This window comes from Carassius auratus, chromosome 7 (genome assembly GCF_003368295.1).
Source record: "Carassius auratus strain Wakin chromosome 7, ASM336829v1, whole genome shotgun sequence".
NCBI lineage: Eukaryota > Metazoa > Chordata > Actinopteri > Cypriniformes > Cyprinidae > Carassius > Carassius auratus.
In genome coordinates, this window is record NC_039249.1 from 4,347,618 (window position 1) to 4,368,040 (window position 20,423).

Consider the following 20,423-nt stretch of genomic DNA (forward strand, 5'->3'; position numbering starts at 1 on the left):
TTAAATAAAATGTAGCCTATCGTTTTCTCCATCTAGATCCCAATTTCTGGGATATTTGTTACAAGCAGGGTGACAAATTATCTCTGCATTTTAAATAGAAATAGAAATAATGCTAACCAGTTACAAATATGACAATTCAGCGCTGCAGCCTAAGTATCTTGAGACTTTTATTGTAAACATCTAGACTTCACAAACATGGAAAACAGGACTGCCTACATACAACTTACACAGTTTTATCTATTCTCTGAAATCACGTATAATTCTTTGCAATATTTCTATTTATCTGCACAGAAACGTAATTGTATAAAGCACCTGATACGCGCTTGATTATGGGAAAGTCGCCGCCAGGGGTAGCTGATGTCAAGACGCGTTTGGGTGGCACGTTACGTGTCCAAAATTAAGCATTGGCAAAAATCAGGCTACAGGATTATAAAAGGCCTTGCAACCCTTAGCATTAGTGTCCACAAATCACATGCTAATATGTGCATGGAAAATATAAACTACAGGATTAAGGAAAGCAAAACGGCTCTACAAGCAGTAGCCTACCACACAAGCCTAAATATTAAGTACATCAGTAAACCGATTAGTTGTTTAGGCTAATGTAACATGGAGACTGGTGTAAAATTTAGTGATAATCACAGAACGGGTATTTTTTAGTTCTTCTCGTTAATCCTGTTTGCAAATTTATGATGCGAGTCTACAAAACCCCCTTGAGCCAGAAAAGCGCTCTTTTACTGTTACTTAGGGATCATTGTCTGGTTAAAGTCCTGTTTAGTGCTCTACAGGTTCAACACAGGTAACAGAGATATGTCCAAACACTCAAGAGACAAGGTCAGTAGTCACAGGACTGGACACAGAACATTCATTCAACCCAAGTGACCTTTGTGAATGAAGAGAGGACTCTTCACTTAAACGCGCTTCATTACGCGTGTAGGGGTCAAGAAACTAACAGTATTTAGTCTCCATGCTCTGTCTGAATGGACATTCTGCCTTCAGACTTGTAAGATGCACACATTTTCTTCTTTGCTGATTGAATATACACTCATCTAAATATGTGTGCGCGCGCGTATCCGTGTAAAAAAAAAAAAAGTTATTCTAAGAGGCTATACATTATAAAGGGAAAATTGATTTAAAAAATTAAATAATAATAGGTTAAAGGAAGAATTGGTCTTAATAATGTTATTTATAGCTATTGTATACTGACAGAAAATAAATAATTTAAAACCAACTGAGGTGGAGAGTGCGTGTTGGAAATAGGGCTATTTGTCCAAAATGCAATTTTAATGGATTTCAATGCGGGAAGGGAATATAGACTGTATGATCTGGGTAACTGTCAATCAGAGCAAACAGTTGTAGTGGATTTCAAGAATTAGTTCTTCATAGCTGACCAGTTTCCAACAAGTTCGCCGAAATAAACTGTCTGTAGCAATACAGGAGCTAAACATCTCCTGTCAGTAATTTGTAATGTACTGTAGTCGTAGCAAATGCAACAATAAGAAGTGTTACTTTTTTGATGTATTCTGTTGCGTGTTTCAACAACAATAATTCCCAATGCAACAGTGGTCATCAGAAACAGAACAAAAAAGAAACGGGAAATATTTACACCTGCTGTTCCCCAGTTTATTTAATTTTTAATATACATACATATGTAGATATATTTTTAAAGCACAATTGTACTTACACACTTGTTATTTGTATTTTCCATTTAGACCCATAATCTGCTTTATTGGATTACAAGGATTTTTTTCGGGATCAGTTCCAGAAGCTTCAGTACTTGGGGACTAATAGACACTTGATAACAGAGTAACAGATTGCAGTCACGAAGAGATAAACGAATAGTGATTTCCAATGTAAAGGTATGTGCAAAACTGAAATGATGAAGCCGACCTACTTCTACAAAGTTGTATATTTTGAGTTTATTAAACCTAATCGTTTTAAAAGGCAAATATTTAGGGCAATGCTGAAACTATAGGCATAACTTGATTCATTTTAGGTTACTATAGGAACTCTGCAACCTATAGGCGACACTCTGTCACGCGCGCACTCAGTGGCCCATGGAAAGCGCGCGCAAGAGAGAGAGAAAGAAGAGGAGAAAGGGAGCACGCGCGTGGGATTGCGATTGGCCATTCGGCAGCCTGCTGCTGGAGTGACGTCACTGCAGGAGAGAACTGCCAGAGGAGGATGCATTTAGTCGGAAACTAGACTCTCTCAAGCTGGAGAGAGAGAACATTGCATGCACAGAACACAGGAGGGGAGGGAACGAGAGCATCGCATGCGTGCGTGCTTTCAAAAAGTAAACCTGGCATCTCCTCTCACGTCCATGCATAAACACTGTAAGCATGCTTTTCAAGGGAGGAATTCCCCATCGTGGAAATTTAACTGCATGTTCCGTTATCTGGATGGCTGAGACGCAGCGTTCGATGGCCGAATACTCAAGGACTGCGAGTTCTGAATGGAAAACGCATCGCTGAAGAGATGCACTGAAGAGTTGGGCTTCTGACTAGATGCTTCTGCGCTGCTCAGAGATTTTAGCGTCATGTTCTTTAACGCGAGACGCACGGGATCCTCTATTTGTCCCCGACACACGGCCACTCGTAGCTTACTTTTTGACAGAGAGGAATATGCACGTCAATTGTTAAAAGTAAGCTTTTTAAATTACCTCAGCTATTTCTGCGTACTCTTGTGCATTTGTATTTTGAAACATTGACTCGTAGCACAGCTTGAATCACTGAATTGTTTTGGTCGCAATAACTCTTAGTGACTTAGAAGTCTGTAAATTGACTTAAAAAAATTATGAATAAATACATATTTGCAAAAATGCATGCATATAATATACTAACAATTTGCGTGGATTGCTTATAACTGACCACAACAGGCCATGTTGACTGGTAAGTGCATGTGGCCCTCTGTACTTTGTACACTCACATCACAGCAGGTGCATCTGGAATGTCTGGAGCATTTTCATGAAATATGTAGCGTGTGTATCTTTCACAGTAATATGAATAGGCAACATAACCTAAGAAGCCATTTTTAAGTAATTTTGGATGATGCACACTACTTGTATGTTTTCAGTGCTTTAGCCCTTTAATAACTTCATTTTGAAATTAGTGTCATTCGATTTGGTAAAGCATGTTTATTGAACTACTCTTGTATAGTATTATATTTATAAATAAAAATAGCTCTATATTAATTTAGTCTATTTGCGGACATTTTGCTTAATGCATGCTTATATAAATAGCTTTTAGAATACAATACAGTTTGCATACACTTGATGAAAAAGTATAATATTTTGTAGAATTTACAAATATCACCAAATGTAATTAACAATAGCTTTGACTAAATGACGTCACATTTACGTGAGAGAAACGTGGGTTCAGTAGACACGATTTGAAAAGTCAGGGAACGTCTTCATAGTTTCAAATGTTGAAATCTGTTTAACATGCGTCCCTGTAAAATAAAACTTACATAATATTAACTTTATAAGCTATTTGGGTCTTATTTCTTAATTGCATCATTTTGGAGGAAAAAAACTGTTGGCTAAAAGGCCTTACCCACTGCAGTTTGCGGAATTATAATGCACGAGATGAAGATGAAATGATGCATGGTGATGTAGGCGTGATAACTGTCTGATTGTTGGAGCTTAACGAGCCAGATGAAATGGTTAGCCCTAATAATCGTCATTTTTTAAGCATTATTAGTGACCAGAAGGGACAAAATCCCGTTTAGATGAATGGAAACCCTGGCAATAACTCCAAAGGCTCAATTTGAAATGTCTCCAGAGCGCAACTTCAGGCCTTGACTATTGTGGATTATGTCTTCACCACGAGGTCTGGAGAACCTCATAAATCTATTCAACACTTGACTTGTTAACAGTATTTACAGTCTATAAAAAGAGTGTGTAATCTGAGTGTAATTTATTTATTGCGCATTAACCCTGTTTTCGTTTATCAGGTCAACTTTATGAGATGTTCCACACTAAAAAAAAAGTGTTGACAGGAGGTAGTTGCTATCTTTGGTTATCTAGCTGTATGAGTGTTTATCTTCCTTCATAAAGCTAGATAACCGAAAGTAGAAACGTCCTCCTTAACTGCATAGTGGACAAGCTGGGAAGCAATGATCGCAGGGAACTGCATGAGGTAAGCAGGCCCTTTTGCTCTGTTTGAGCAGTACAGACTATTGAAATCGCTGCAATGTAAAGTAATATGATCATACATATAGGTCAAAAGTAATGTTTGAGGCTTTATCATTTTAAATGCACCTTCGGACAGGTGCACGTTTGTGGACGCGTTCACTAGGCTACTGCAACAATTTTGAAAACCTACACAGTAGTAGGGACTATATTTAACTTTTGTTGGAAACACTATAAATGGGCTATATGGACTGACGTTATATATATATATATAAGTGTCGATGTAATTTATAGTTTGATTTCAGTTCAGTCAGTATTGGTTCTGATGTCAAATGTGTGATTTAGTTTGAGTAATGATTAAAAAGCTTTAAGAAGATAAAGCCTGATAAGGTAGTAAGTTTATTGTAGCCTATAATATTTTAAAGAGAAAACTGAAACAGAGAGAGAGAAAAAAACAGCAAGAATCGAGTACTCTATTTTGTATTTTAAATTTAATTTGTAATTTAACTTTGCGTTGGATAAGTTAAAAAACTTTCTAGCTGGTTCCTAAACTCTGCCTACTTCAACCCCCCTCGATATCTTTTCCTCACTTATGCAGGCCAACCCAATTACGCCTGCGTTTATTCAGCTTCTGACGCGCAAAATGAGGCCTGCGTTCAACGCGCTTGAATCAGATATCATATCTCGATCTTGGTTTGCTCTAGAAGGGAAACCATGTGAATATTACAACTAGTGGATCACTAATTGGGTATAGATGAACGCTTAAAAAGTGTGTTGAAAATCCCTTCTCTCAACATTCACACGATGACAAATAAGGATGTCTGAGATGATGAAAAGGTGAAATCGTTTTTGTCACATGTCCACAAAATGTGTCCCTTCGTGTTGGAGATGATTTAGTAGAAAAGGTTCTAAAATATTAAGAATTATTAGCCTAATCTATAATCTTGTAATCTTAAATCACAAAAGAATCTCTTGACTTTTAGTGAGAATTTATTATTATTATTATTTTACTGTCTCTAGACAGGCTACTTGACATACAGAATATAGTCATACTAATAAATAAAAACTAAAAAAAGTAAATTAATGCATGTTTAAACAACCGTGTTATTCAAAAAAATTAATGTGACGTCACTTGATGCGCTCACAGTAACAACCATTAGGCAATGACATCATGCTGAAGCAGCTTCATTATGATTGGCCATAATTACACATCAAAGATGAAGACATGAGGCGGAAACGAATGCGGAATGAAGGCATTCTTTTTTCATCCCTGTGGCTTTTTTATGACATAAGACGTAATTTTGATAAATCACCCTTATACTACTGTAAAATTACTGGAAACTATGTAAATATTATGTCTGTGTTTAGAGTTCAAAATCATTAAAGGTGTAAGCCCTTTTGGAGCTTCAGGCCACGAGAAACGCGTGCGCGCGCACGCACACACACACACACACGCTGTCTTGTGTGTTACGATGCTTTTCAGTAAATCACGTGTTAAAAATACTTTATCCTTCATTTATGGTTATATTTAATTAAGATATTTATTATAGAGACATTATTAGACATTTCTGAAACAATCACGAAAAAAAAAACAATGGCGTGTGTGCATCAAGTTTAGGCCAATTTAATCTTATTCAATGGATTGCCTGACATATTACTCTTTGTTTTATGGAAATTATAAATGCTTATACTAAATACATAAGATGCATACTTTTATTTTCAGAGACAGAGGTGTCTATGCTTAGGGTGCCAATTAAACTAATTGAAGAGAAGAGGAAATGATTGATCATTTCAATTTGAAGAGAAAACAAAAACTAACAAAGAGATGATAGAGAACAATAAAAGAATAAGTTTCATTTTACACTCTCTATATTTGCCACTTAAAAAAAAAATGTTTGAAATGCCAAATATGATTTAAAGTGCAAACTGAGTTTTTTAATTTAGTGTTCATTATCTGGCTGTCATCTATGTGTTTGTGAACTAGATCAATAATTTAAATGTAAAACTAAAATATTCTGATGATCGTCTAATCCTAGTGTCTTTTATTACTTCACCTCACTGTAGCCTCTCAAACTGCAGTGTCTTTGTGAGAGACCAGAGGACTGGAGCTAAGGGGGGAAACGCCATCTGGTAAGTGCAATCAAGGCATATTACAATGCAACATTGTAATTAGAACAATTATTTGTTGAGTTAATCTGATTCAAACACACAGTAAATCATGAAGTATATGCTAATGAATGCATGCACTTGAAAGGAACCAAATGCAAATAGTAATCCCCAATCAAGTCCAAGACACTATATGCATGACACAAATCGTTTCTCTCCTTCTCTCACCACATACATGCATATTCATAAAAAGCATTCTGTTTGTGGTTACGTGACCTAGATCTGTGAGAATGTTTTCCTGTTTTTGCGTATGTATGCATTAGAGTTTATTCCTCACAAATTTAAACTCATCAAACCATCTGCCTATACAATCCTCATGCATTTTCTTTTGATAAATTGCACATAAATGCATGTTGTAGATATTCAACCTTTAAATTTGTACCAGACACCAACGAGTTCTTTACAGTAAAGGGCAAATCATAATCAAAAACGTTTTCTTAATTTTTCTATAGGTACATTTTGTGTTAAGCTGCATGGTGTATATATTTTTTTTTCTCAGAGAATTCAAATAATATCAGGCAGACGTGCAATTCACACACAATATAAGCAAATGAATAAAAAAAAGGACTCGCTATGGCTGTTAAACATAAAACAGCATAATTGTCTCGAGAAATATCCTTCAAAGCATCAGGCATGACCTGTGTAAAAAGAAGGAAAAGAAATCAAAATCACAATATATTTCAACATGCCTGAGAATCTGTGCTTAGTATGACTGCAGGACATTAGGCCAAAGGCTTCAATGCGATAAATGATCGAAGAGAGGAAATTATATGTCCGTCTCCATCTCGATAATGATAAGAATGTATGGGCCACTATCACATTGCATATTACTTTATGTAAAATTAATGTGAGCAAAGAAATTCTGTCATCATTCATTAACAATGATCTTTTCCAGCTAAACTGGTTACCTAGAACAATTGAATAAGGGTTATTCAATCAAATTATGGGTGGACAGTAATTGATGTGGGCCGATTCAGTATACCTTCAAAGTGACCAATCGAGAACACAAATGCCAGACATTCGTGTCTTCGCACCATTCGTGTTGAGCTAACGCACAACTATTGACATTACTAATACCAGGTTTGTCTGAACGGTCATGCAGTTACTTAGCATGACACGAGCAAGAAATTTATAGTAGCCTGATACCATTTATATTATCCAAAGAAATAATATATAGCAGTTGCCATGACATCTGCTTTGGCAGTGATAAAAGGGGCTTTTCTGTCCTTTATTTTCTTGTTTCCCCTTAGCAACTGCCAGCCATTTACACTGCCTTTTTTGAGCAAGAGGGAGAGAGGAAAAAATGGTGCAATTGTCCAAATGAAAGAAAAGAAAAATAATAGTCAACCCTCATCCTTCTTCTACCAGCTCCCCTCCCTTCTTCGTCAACGGAAGCATTTAGTGCCATCTGTGCCCCCTGAGAAAAGAGGAAAAAAAGAAAGGAGTGAGACTCTCCATCCCAAGTGCCAATGGGGACAAAGAGGCTGCCAGTTGCCACGGACCACCAGATGCTGGAAGACTGCAAGTCTGAATGAGGGGTGTGCTTTCAGGAAGCCATCTTGATGGAGAAGCTGGCTGCTGCTCCCTAAAATGGCTGTGTTGGCATGAGGTAAGCTGCATCATTGCCTATATAAGACGTTATTGGCACTGCTTTTAGCTCCACCGGCAGGTTTGCCAGGTCGCTCGAAACATAAAGCAAACGAATCAGGCGAATGCCTACTAGAAAGTATTAGGCCCAAATTGTTTTCTTTTAAAAAGAGCTATCACACTCCCATCTTTCCTGTCTAATATGAAAATATCCCCGTTATCTAAATGCGCACACTGAGATATTCACAAAGACTTTCTGATTTGTGGCGAGCTTTGAATGCAAATTAATTCCTCATGCTGCTGTATACACATTTTCAATGAAAGCAGCTATTAATTCGTGCTCTTACCCTGTTAATTGACTGGAGGTTGTGATATGTGTGTGTACATGACAAAACCGTGCGCAGAAACCCTCGGTTCAGCGATGACACCGAAATGACCATAGCAGATTTTCAGATGAAACCAAAAAGCGAGAGCTGCTTGAATTTACTCGAGAGACTACGTTAATTGACATACGGCATCCTCTTGACCAAAGCAACAGAGTCAACCTGGTCTGAAGAGCACTTTTGTTTCTGCTGCTTAATGATACACCAAATTGGTGGCACAAAGGTGCCAAGTGCCCCTCACCAGCTTACAAAAGCATGCATGTTGCCCTGCCCAGCTTAAATGTTGCTCTCGCACTGTGCCATGCTTTTAATGATGTTTGGTGCCTTTGAAAATAGCCACAGTTTGTATCATTAGCCAGTCAAGAGGCGAGAGGTGCAAAACATCACATTGCTTGCTCGTTTCACTAGGATGTTACGTGGTAAACGGAAATGTACGCGGGCCGCCTGGTTACAGAGAACTGCATGTTATGTCATTGAAATGGATGGAAGACACTGAAATGCATTTCACAAAGGTGACTGGTTGCGTCATAATGGATTGCTGGTGATATGCAGAGCTGTGCCGGTGTGTTCATCGCAGACAATGACTACGATAGGTGAAACACAGGCATTCTGAAACATATTTGCCCTAGGATGACAAATTAGCTTTGCTTTCGTGCTGTAACCAAAACAACACAAACGAATAGAGCGTAAATATTCAAAATACATCAAAACGTATTGAAATGCGAAGACGAGACAAATGATGCGTCATCTGCTGAATATTTAAAGCCACTGAATCCTCCTCGTAATAAGAGGGAAAAAAAACGTTTTGCATACTCACTGAGCATGGAAACCATGTGTGCCTAAAACACCTCGTTGTCCAAAAATGAGATAAAAAAAAAAGACTGACATTTTATCCTTAAAGAGGAGGCTTGGCAGAATTGCCCATCAAAAAAGAAATGTAAAAAAAGACCACTGATGTACGGAAGGTGCCCGTGGAGCTTACAAATAAAGGAAACAATGATGCAAGCGCCTCTGTTAATGAAAAAGACCAGACAAGCTCTGCATATTAACATAATTGCATAGGAACAAGCAGAGAGGACTGAGCCCCCAATTAAAGGCACAGTGGCGCTTTAGCAACGGCACGTGGCAGCATTTTTTATTTTGAATGTTTATGTTTAAATCTGAATTCTGATTTTTGAATTTCAAAGCAAAAAAAGACTTTGATGTTATTGTTGTGCTTGTGTTCTGTCTGCCTTTTTTTCTTGCAGAGAATTAAAATGCATTCTAGAAATTTCCAGGGATAAACACACACAAACACACGCACACACACACACACACACACACACACACAAATGTACAGTGCAAAAATGTGTACATTCTGAATCCAATATATTATTTTTGAAATCTTTATTAAGCAGGAGCATTTGCTTTCTCAGTTTTGCATATGAAAGACAAGAACAATCCATGTTCATATTTTTAAAGGAAATAGCCAAAAGCTGAATAATTTAGGACATTTTTCAGCCTGTGAAAGAAAAGATTATACTACAACACAAAGCTTCAGATTTAACACAGCACATTTGTCTCAATTGATGTTTTTTTATTATTAATATATAAAAATGGTTTCTCCATCTACATGCAGAAAATAAGACAGACTAATACAAAACTGAGGATTTACAACCAAACACTGCATACATTTTAAACTCATCCTTGGACGAAATAGTAGCCTGGAAATTAGAGACTGTACCTTTAATAGAGAATTTCTAATTAGGCTGTGTATCTTGCTGTGAGGGGGAGGGGTTTTCTCCCTCTGCATCTCTCAGGGTTTTATGTAAAAGACCTTCAATGCTTAAATATCTCACATAGGGACATAAAACTCATTTTACACCCTTGAACAGAGAGTCTAATGTGATACTGTTACACAACAACACTGCATTTGCCCAAATGGCGCATAATAGTAGCACAACTATAGATGGTTTAACAGCAAATGTTAACAGCTTTTACAAGCGTATAGTAGCAAGAATAAATGTTCACGTTTGCATTCGTGTGTTCATGTTGTGTGTGTGAGTATAAGCGGTCGAGCAGGGGGAGTGGATGCTTGTCAGAGCATAATGTGACTGCTGCAGAGCAGTGGCTGAAAAGTGTTAATTATGCCGCTTGGCACGGTGCCAAACCCATACTAGATTTTTCCAGTTTTCAATATGCAAATCATGCGCTGAACTGTGTATTGTTTTTGTGGTTTACCAGTTCTTTGTGCTTTCAGTCAAACAGAATATGCACATGAGTATTTGAGTCTGAAAATGATTTTTTTTTTCTTTTTTGTATCAAGCAAGCACAATAGCTAGAGAATAATGCACTGTAGTGCTGTGAAATAACTCATTCATACAAGCGTATTTGCATGAATGGAATTATTTGAAATAAAATCTAATAATTCAAATGAAACAATAAATAAATAAATAAATAAAATCCTTAGCACGTTTGGATTACTGGTCTGTAGCTCTCTCTCTCTGGTAGTCCAACGTAACGTGCTTTATGGAGTGGCATATGTGGATTTTAGGCATGACCGTGATTATATATTTTCATGGACTGCAAAGGGCAATTCCTTGAAATATCTCCCAAGGTGTCTGGCACAATAATCACTTCAACACAAGGTCATTTGCATCTGTGTAAATGATGGATACATGTGTTTAAGTGTCTGTGTCTGTGTCCAAGAAAGTCAATTAGTCTCAGAGTGTTTTTGTACAAAACTTCTCCTTACACATATTCAAGCATCAATAACAATATCACAAATGATGATTTGTATTAAATAAGGAGTAAAACATCAGCTCTAGGCTCTGTGTTGGTAAACAGTTTGATAGTGCCTATGTTATTATTCCAGACCCCTCTCCTCTTATACAATGGCAGCATTGTACTGCGAGTACTTGACGTGGGTCCGCGGTCCCCCCTGTTTCCCACCATTGTCTGTACGAATGGAGTGCCAAAGACATTGGAGGGTAATAAGCTGATAATGATGCTCAGGCCCAGACAGAGCCAGATGCCTAAATTTGCACCAAAACCCTAAGAGACTATCCTGAGGGAACGGCTGAGGATGGGCTTTATTTCTCTGGCTGTGTTGAGAGTGTGTTGTTAGCAGCAATGTAGATGCCCTCCTCTCTGTGACATATTTTTGCAGTGCCTACTAGAGTGTCGAGTTGTTACCAAGTTTGTCGTTAAAGGTCAATGCTAATTGATTAGTGTGAGTGTGTATTCTAAAAGGCAGAATTTGTAATTTATATCTCCTGTCTTAGTGTGTGCAGTTTAATTATTTATTTGTATTGCACATATTGTTGGCTCTTTGACCATTTGTTTTTGCTAGCATCTGCTAAATGCATAAATGTAATGTATTTTAGATCATGCATGATGTGCATTTCAAGGTATTTAGGATTGATACAATTTTGTGTATATATTAATGCATTTTTCATGTAAAATCGAGTTGAAATTGAAGGACAGTTTGTTCCTCTCCCCCTTCTGCTAGGGCACAGCAGTTGGGCAAGCAATTAATTAAAGCTCCATTACAATATATTACCCAGTAAAATGGAGGCAGTGATACAGAAAACCACGGAGAAAGTTTGCACTGGGACAGCGACAGTATTTCACAGCAAAGCAAAAGCGGAGTCACAAAGAAAGGAGGAATTATTTATGCTAAATAAAATAGAAAAAAAGCAGATGGATGCAGTGAGGAGGAGAAAAAAAGTAATGCATGAGAGTTAGAGGACTTGCATAGAAAGCCATCGAGAACACTATGTCACCAACTGAGGTTTTCTTCTCTCGACAGCAATACGGTGGAAAAAACAGGGTGAGATAAACAATTGACGCTAATAAATACAATGATGAACAAATGAAATATCGAGGAAATGTGTGTTTGGCAGAGAATAGAGGAGGTGGGGGAGGGCTTTTTTCTGTCTGGCTCAGTCTGTGGCCCCATGTGGCAGTTGCTGCAGCTGGCATGTTAATATCAAAGGCCTATGGGAGGTGGCTATCTGGGAATATTTGTCTGGCATACTAACAGTTTTCTCCCCATCATATGTCATCTTTATGTCCAGTGTTATAGGGCCTCACATATTTATTTCTAAAAGCCAGCTCTGTGAGATTTCATTTCATGCTCTTGTGATAAAAACTTAGTGCCAGATTAGATTTGGAAACATATATGCCTGCAGGAGAATGGGAGCTGCTATTGCTTTCTGAGAAACTTCACACTTGTATATAGAAGTCATTTTAATGCATACTTTACTGAAGATGTCTCTTGAGGACAATTTGAGAATGGATAGTGTTAATGAAGACACTTAACAATGGTAGACGAGTTCCGAATCGCTTTCATCGCTGATCATAACTAAGAAATGAACAGTGGCGAGAAATGACTCAGAAGCATCTCTTGGGTTTGTGTTTGAAGGCCATTGTGTGGTTTACGGTAAAATTCCCCTAGGATACCTCAGCTGTCGATCCCGTCTTAATCCTGGGATAAACGCGATTATCCCACGAAGGGTTGTTCTCAGCTTTGTATCAGCTACGGGGGAGCTTTGAAATTGTTTCCCCCACCTTTTTCTCCCCCCCTTAGACAAGTGGCCATGAAAAGCCTGGGATTGGGATTCCCTAGCTGGAATAACAGGCAGCAAAAAGAACCACAGTCAGAATAGTGGTAGATCTAAACTGAACTATTAAATGCAGGTAATCCAGAGCCACAATGGAGATGTTAGGATCACATAACTACACGGTGCCTTGATCCAAAGCATGAACTTGAGAGATGGATGAAAGCCAGTATTGTACCTTAAAGGGACAGTTAACCCTAAAATACTCTGTAAAGTTCTGTCATCATTTACTCACCTTCTTTTCACCGTCTTTTTAATGTGGGACACAAGAGAAAGGAAGATCGCCTTTCCAAATATATATTTTTGTCCACAGAAGATAGAAAGTCATACAGGTTTGAAACAACATGACGGTGAATTAATGATGACAAATTTTTATTTGTGTCTTTAAGTGGGCTTGTAGATATAAAAAAAGCATATAAAAAGCACCTTCAGATCAGTTTCGATGATGTTTCATTCCTTATTATTCAGGTTTATGCCATTAAAATCATAATTTCTGTATTGTATTGTATTGTATTGTATTGAGGGCATAACCTTGAAAGAAATGAGGTCACTCTGGAAAGCAGTTCTTTCAAAGACTTTTCTTTTGTTGGTAACAATGCAGAGAGCTAAAGATGAGTTTGGAGTGACCTGACTACAGTTGCATTGCAAGTTCTGCCGATGTAATTTGTAATAAAGCAATGAAATAAAAGAGAAGCTGGGACTACCCTGCAAATCCTTCAAGCACTCACAGGAACATCAGTAACTGTATCCTGGAGGATGTGAGAGCAAAGGGTAGGACTAGGAATTCAAAAACAGGAGAGTGGAAACCAGGGAACACATCATGGCCCCATAATTATGAAAGACCTTGAGATATAATTATCCTCACTTTGTAGCTTAGCTTCACTTTTTGCCCACTTTACATCCTAATAAGGAGAATTACCATCAATTGTAAAATTTAAATTGAAAGGAAATATATATTTTTGAAAGATCATAGTTTTTTATGTTTGCTCTTAAATGGATAGTTCACCAAAGGAAAAAAAATATATATATATATGTAGAAAAGAGTGCCATTGTTTACTTAGAAAATTGTTGTGCTCCAAACAACATTGGACCTCTTTGATTTTTAGTGTATTGACAAATGGCATTTTTAATGAGGGTGAGTAAATGACGACAGAGTATTTTTGAGTGAACTTTTCCATTATTTAAAATATTAACTCCCACCCCCCATTTTTGTTATATCTGTTCTCATTTTATTTTTCGTTCGATAAAGTAATTTTGTTGTGTCATTTTTGTTAGTTTCTTAATATGTCTGCATAGTTCTTAAGCTTTAGTTTTTGTTATTTAAGTGCTAAAATTTAAATTAAATGACAATTATAAATGTAAGCCACCAACTGAATAAACTAAAGAACAAACATTAACTGATTTTTTATTTATTTACTTTTTTGTGTGTGTATTTCTGTTAATGTTTGTTTTAGTTCAAATAATGAACATCCTTTTCATGCTTTTAGTTTTAGTATTATAATCACCCTATCCAGTGTATATGCAATTATCGTATAAGGACATGCAATCCTCATTAATGCTATCAGAGTCAAGTTCAAGTTCATTGCTTGTGGGAGTCCCAGCCAGACTGCAAACTTCTTCATCCACCCCTGTGGACCAGCTCACCCCTTGTAACCCACACCCTATCTGCCCCGTCCCCCCACCCGTGTGGTTTTGGTGGCGGGCTGGAGGGGGCTCTTCACTCTGTGCCGTTGCTAAGGGAGCGAGAGCTGGCTGGCCCAGCAATGCGCTGCTGAAAAGGCCCGTCTGTCAAAGTGTCTGAGGGAAGTCAGGATGGTTGGCTCGCCCCTCCGTATATACACACACTCTGATATATACTGCCTGTGTGTGTGTGTGTTCCAGACCCTGGGAATGACAGCAAGCACTTTATATTCATCAGCCCCCACCACCCCCTTGCCGCAGTGACTTTGGTAAACAGCCCCCCTCCTTCCTAAAATGTCTACTTCCATCCCATAATCCTTCTCATTGCCACTTTTTATCTAGGAACAATATGTGTGACTCTTGGATGATTGCAGGCATTTAGGTTTTATGAATACACTATACTCTCTTAGTACAATGTACACCAAAAATTATTTTCACAAAGTTGTGAATAAAACACAGATTGTTGACCTACGTTTTACAGCACATTTTTGTGCTTCAAGATTACACAATCCGTTTGGTGTGTTACTTTCTCTTTCTTTGTAATTGTTTGTGAACTTTACCATCAATTTCTGAGTTGTTTTCATACCTTTTTGTACCAGTGTACAAACTTTAAAAAGGTTCTTTATTGGCATTGACGGTTCCATTAAGAACCTTTCACATCCATGGAACCTTTCAACTGCACAAAAGGTTCTTTTTAGTGGGAATTTTTTTAAATCAGACTGTTTTTTTTTTTTAGAATTTATTTTTAAGAATGTTCTTTATTGGCATCAAAGGTTCCAAGAAAAAGCTGTAACATTTTTATTCCACAAAAGGTTCTTTGTAAGAGAAAAAGGTTTTTAAGATTGCTAAAACGGTCCTATTATTAACAGTTCCCTGAAAGGTTCTTTGGGCAACCAAAAGCATCACTCAGAAAATCCCCTTTTGAAACACATTCATTTTTAAGAGTGTAGTTCTTTGCACATTTGTGGACTGTTGCAACAATATTAAGAAATTTTTAATATGATTGTTGCTAGTATAATCAACATAGTGGAGCGCTGTGGTACATAGTTCATTAGAATGTCATGGAGGGCTCCGTACCCATTACAGTAGAGTGTGGTGAGAACAAGTGAGTCGAGTGAGTGTGTGTGTGTGTGCATTTTCTTGAGGTCTCATTCAAGGCTGAGGACGAGAATTGAGAATAAAAGGCCAGTGATTTGCATAAGCTGCATGCTGTCTGAAGGTTTTTTGGGGGTGGTGGGAGCTTGAGAAAAAAAAAAGATATGCGGGAATATAAAAAAAGAAAGAGAAAGAAACCCCACATTGTAGAGGCACAGAAAGAGAGAGGGGTTTGAATGAAGCAGAGGGTGAAAATTGACAGAGAAAAGGGTCTTGCCAAGTCTCCTGCAGGGATTAAATTGTCCATAAACCTCTCTACATATAATTTGGGAAAACTGGTAATGGCGTTGGTACACATCGTACACAAATTCTAAGGGTGACAGTGTATAGAAATGATTTGCACCACTTTTGGAAGCAAATGAAGAATTAGGGCTTGTAAACAAATATGGTCAATGCATGTAAAAGTGTTGTTAAGTTTTATGCATTACCCTTTGCCAGATAAACAAATTTATTTTACTGACTGCATTATTTGGAGCAATAAAAAAAAAAAACATTTTCTCAAAATGTCATCCTCTTTAAAACTATAATGACCACTAAGCTGAATGAACATGGTGATGTTGTAAAATTCTCATATAACACACACACACAAATGACAGCACAGCATTACCCTAAACTGCAATTTAGATGTTTGATTGTTCTCATTAAAATAAACTATTGGAGAAGCCACCAAAATGGACTCCAACCTTGGGTGAAACAAGAACAAAATACAGCTGAAGATGTTGTGTTTGCACTGCATTGTTTCAGTTTGCCATATTTGTAGCAGGACTGATTGATAATTCTAAAGTTTTCTCATATAAGATGACTAGATTTATCTGGAATGGAGTACAGAAGACAGCAGGGTTGTCATTTGCATTTGCAAGTTGATATTGAAGAGACATTCAAGACATCAAAAACATCAGTACACTGCATTCGTTTTGGAAGTATTTTTATTTTCCTTTCAGAAGCATAGAAAACAACTCCAGAGGCTTCATTAAAAAATCTGCCATCTCTTGTGACCATGCAACTCCAGATCTTTGGGTCTATTTCAAATGTTAACATTAATACGTTTTTTTAATTTTCACCATTTCGAACAGCACTACACTTACTAACATCAGTGCAAATATATTTTTGATTTTGCATATCGTTGTTAATGTTGTCTTTTTGACATTTATGTCATAACAATAAGCCACATCATATTAATTATTTTATTTTTCTCTCTAACCAGGCTACTGGCAATGAAACTGAAAAATCCCCATCGTTGTCATCAGCTACTGGAGAAACTGAGGCCATCCTGCTATGTTTGAATCAAATGGTAAATCACATCACCTCAGGAATCCAGCGTCCAACATCTCTTCCAGATGGTCTGCTGTGGAAAGCAAATGAGGAATGGTTTAAAATGTGCACTAACTAATTTAACTGGGTGTCAAAACCTTGCAGTCTTCAGACAATCACTAATACTGGATGGGCGTGTGGATTTGGGCTGTTCACCCAGTTAATCTTAGATGTTAGAAAACGTGTTGTAGTCTCATCAGTGCCATATAAACTGAAGAGAATAATGTGCCTTAATGTGTGAAAAGTTTACAATGAGAGTTGATGTTAATGTCAATGTCTTGAATTTTGCTTTTAATGCTTCTTTGCAACTTTCATGTTAGCATTCTTTTTATTTTATTTTTTGTTATTGTACTTACAAAATGTTCCAGTTTCAATGGATGTACAAGAAATTGTGCTTAATCCAAATATTTTGTATAGCTATACTGTATGTATGGAGTTTAATACAAGAATTATGGTCAGTTTCTCTCTGGAATTTCATTTGTCTGATTATGTGATGTATGAAACAAGCTGTATACACTGCACAAAAAATGACATTAAAGCATTACACTGAAAAAGCAATTCTAAGTTATACTCAATATAAAAATGTACTGTAATAGGATGTGGATGTCAACACAGCTCCAAATGTAGTGGCCACAGGCTATTTTGTAACCACCTACTGCAAGACAGCTTGACAGCTCATGGTACTGGCGCTGCTGTCAGCACCTTGGACAGCACATAATAAGCAAGTGAGCAAAATAACTAGCAAAGAAATCACCTCTCTTATCCATGCAGAAATCACAAAAAAACACATGGGCTGCTCTGGAGTGAGTCAAAGCAGTGTGCTTAAGGTGATGTGTTTTTGTTTTTAATCTGTGGGAAGGAGATCAAACGATTTTATATAATTCTGTCAATAGGATTTGCTTGATTGGCAGACATTATGTCAGTGATTGTTTCCATTTACTAAGATTACATGTGAAGCATACATAAGTTGTGCCATTTAAAAGATAATCAGAATAGTTAACATATGAAATAAAACATTATTCTGAATCAAAATGTAGGGTTCATTTCTATGTCTGAGCTGAGATACTCATTCAGCACCTTGACAGCTGATGAGAAATATACCTGATGTAAAACACTGGTTAAATTACATTAAGCCATAAAATAAGGATTCACGTACACCTCTCAAGTTAAGATGGATGTCTCTCTGCCAAATCAGACAAGATATAATCTTCGTGAAATTATTTTTAATGGGTGTCTTCCCTCCGCAGTTCAAGAATGACAGAAATACTGGAAGAGTTTTCGCTCTCGAGTTCGTCAGCGTATCGTTCGTTAAACGTCAAACCTTTATAAATGAAGGGTAAACTGGCGATGAGATGTCGTGTTCTCTGTGAGCAAGGTAAACTCGAAAGGTTAAATGTCGTATTATTCAGTTGTGATATATTTTACTTGGATACCTTTCAATAAGTATTTTTACGTAATTGGAGGTGCAATATTCTATTTAGAAATAAAATTATCATTATGTTGTTTCATTCAGTTTTTTCTGTCGCGTAGCCTATACACAATACAAGCAGATCATTTTAATTAAAAACATTTTAAAGTATACTTTCTCGTTATCCTCTTCCCACAGCATATAGCTGGCAATCGTTAAATGAGTTGAATAGGTTACAAATAAATTGTAGCCTATGTAACTGAGATTTTTTTGCCTTTAAGCAGGAAAAAAAAAAGTTTAACAAAGACGCGGAAACTTCTGTCTATTTTGTTACATAATAAAACTCCTTCCCACCAGTAGTACATCATGGCGGAAATAACTTACATCAATTATATTAACAAAACAAGGGGAAGAAACTATCTGACGATATCATCAAAACACATAATTTTATCATATTTTATTTAAAAAACACTGAACAACTATCCATTGTAGGCTATATGCTATTCAATAAACATTTACTGTAAGCAATAAACGACTTCTGTATTAGATTTCTAGCAATCTAAATCTAACAAAAACAAGTGTTCATATCTGGATAAGCCTGTGGAGAAAGAAGAGACTCGTTAGTCGTCGGATATCGAGTTAATATTGTAGGAGAGACCTGGACTGCTGTAACTCGGGGTAAGTTGTAACACCATTAGTTTGCAATTAGAAATTAGCTACAGGGGTGAAATCGGCATCATAGCCTATACATGAGCACCAATCCAGTGAGGTGGAAGAACAAATCGCAAGACTCTGTAAAAGACGATTTACAAGACAAAAAGCATCAAGACGTTCGCGTCTTCTTTATAATTTAGTTCTATCGTTTAATTTGAAATACAAGCTTTTTATTAAATGTTTAAAATAAAATGTGTATTTCTGACCAGACAGGAAGAGTCAAATGCACTTACTGGACCCAGAAATATCGAGGACAACGATACAATGACTGTAAGAATGCCTGACACACTCAACACTCCTCTGTTTTTACAGTTTGTTCCAAAACGTATTTGCTGTTTTCCTTTAAATCGTCCTATAATTGTTAAATTAAAATTTCCCTGTTTTCTTTTAATGTTTCAATACATCATGGCAATTGTACCAGTATAGCACTCTTTGTACTTGACATTAATTGCACGGTGTAGGTTGCACATTTTAAAACAACTTTTATTTTAAAAAGATAATAAATATGTTTATGTCTCATTGTTATGTTGGAGCCAGAATTATCATTATTATTATTATTATTATTTATACATAGCTATCTAAATTGGGACATAGGCCTATAGACTGTTACACATTTTGTAACCTAGCCATATAACCCACACTCTAACCCTAGCAGAAAACTTTCTGCATTTTTACAATAAAAAACAATTTAAAGAAAAAATTTATATTTACTTTATTTTTATACCAATTTTACAAATGAGGACTTCGCCAGAGGGACATTCTGGGAGATTTTGTCAAGTTTAGTTCACTCTTTGGGAACAAATTTGTCCCTAAAATATGGTCAAGGTACACACACACACACACTTCATGATCTATCCTGATTCTTTCAAAATCTTTCCTCGCTGACCTCAATAGAATAGGGTTATGACCTGTCTGACCAATTGTTTAGACTGACTCAGAACTGACCAGACATGTTCACTTTGCCCTAACAAGCCTCTTAAATAACTTGAATACCACTTCTTCAATACAAGATAAATTCATTCTTCTTGCTCAAGCAACATATAAGTCTTTATGTATTGCTAAAATATAACCTAAATAAAAAGAGAATTCACAATCATCTAGACCACCAGTGAAATCCATTTAAATGAGTTGCTTTTATAAAAATGTAAGCATTCTATTAATATTATTTTGTCAAAAATGTATAGATTTTACACAAATATCAACCAATCTGCAATCCGTCAGTCAAAAGACCTCATTGATGCTCTTTAGTGTCATATTTGAAGTTGATGTCAACACAACTCTCTTGAGGA

General features: G+C 36.8%; 1 long non-coding RNA gene across 2 annotated transcripts; it reads left to right on the forward strand.

The window, feature by feature from the left end:
* The first annotated feature begins 1,724 nt into the window (after positions 1-1,724).
* Positions 1,725-19,733, forward strand: LOC113105571 (uncharacterized). 2 transcript variants are annotated; one of them, XR_003292382.1, is made up of 5 exons: positions 1,725-4,136; positions 6,194-6,259; positions 7,664-7,904; positions 16,906-19,098; positions 19,344-19,733. It is a non-coding gene; the product is annotated as an uncharacterized LOC113105571 (long non-coding RNA). The 2 variants fall into 2 exon arrangements; XR_003292383.1 differs by lacking the exon at positions 19,344-19,733 and having other exon boundaries at positions 1,758-2,641; positions 3,952-4,136; positions 16,906-17,541.
* Positions 19,734-20,423: the final 690 nt, after the last annotated feature.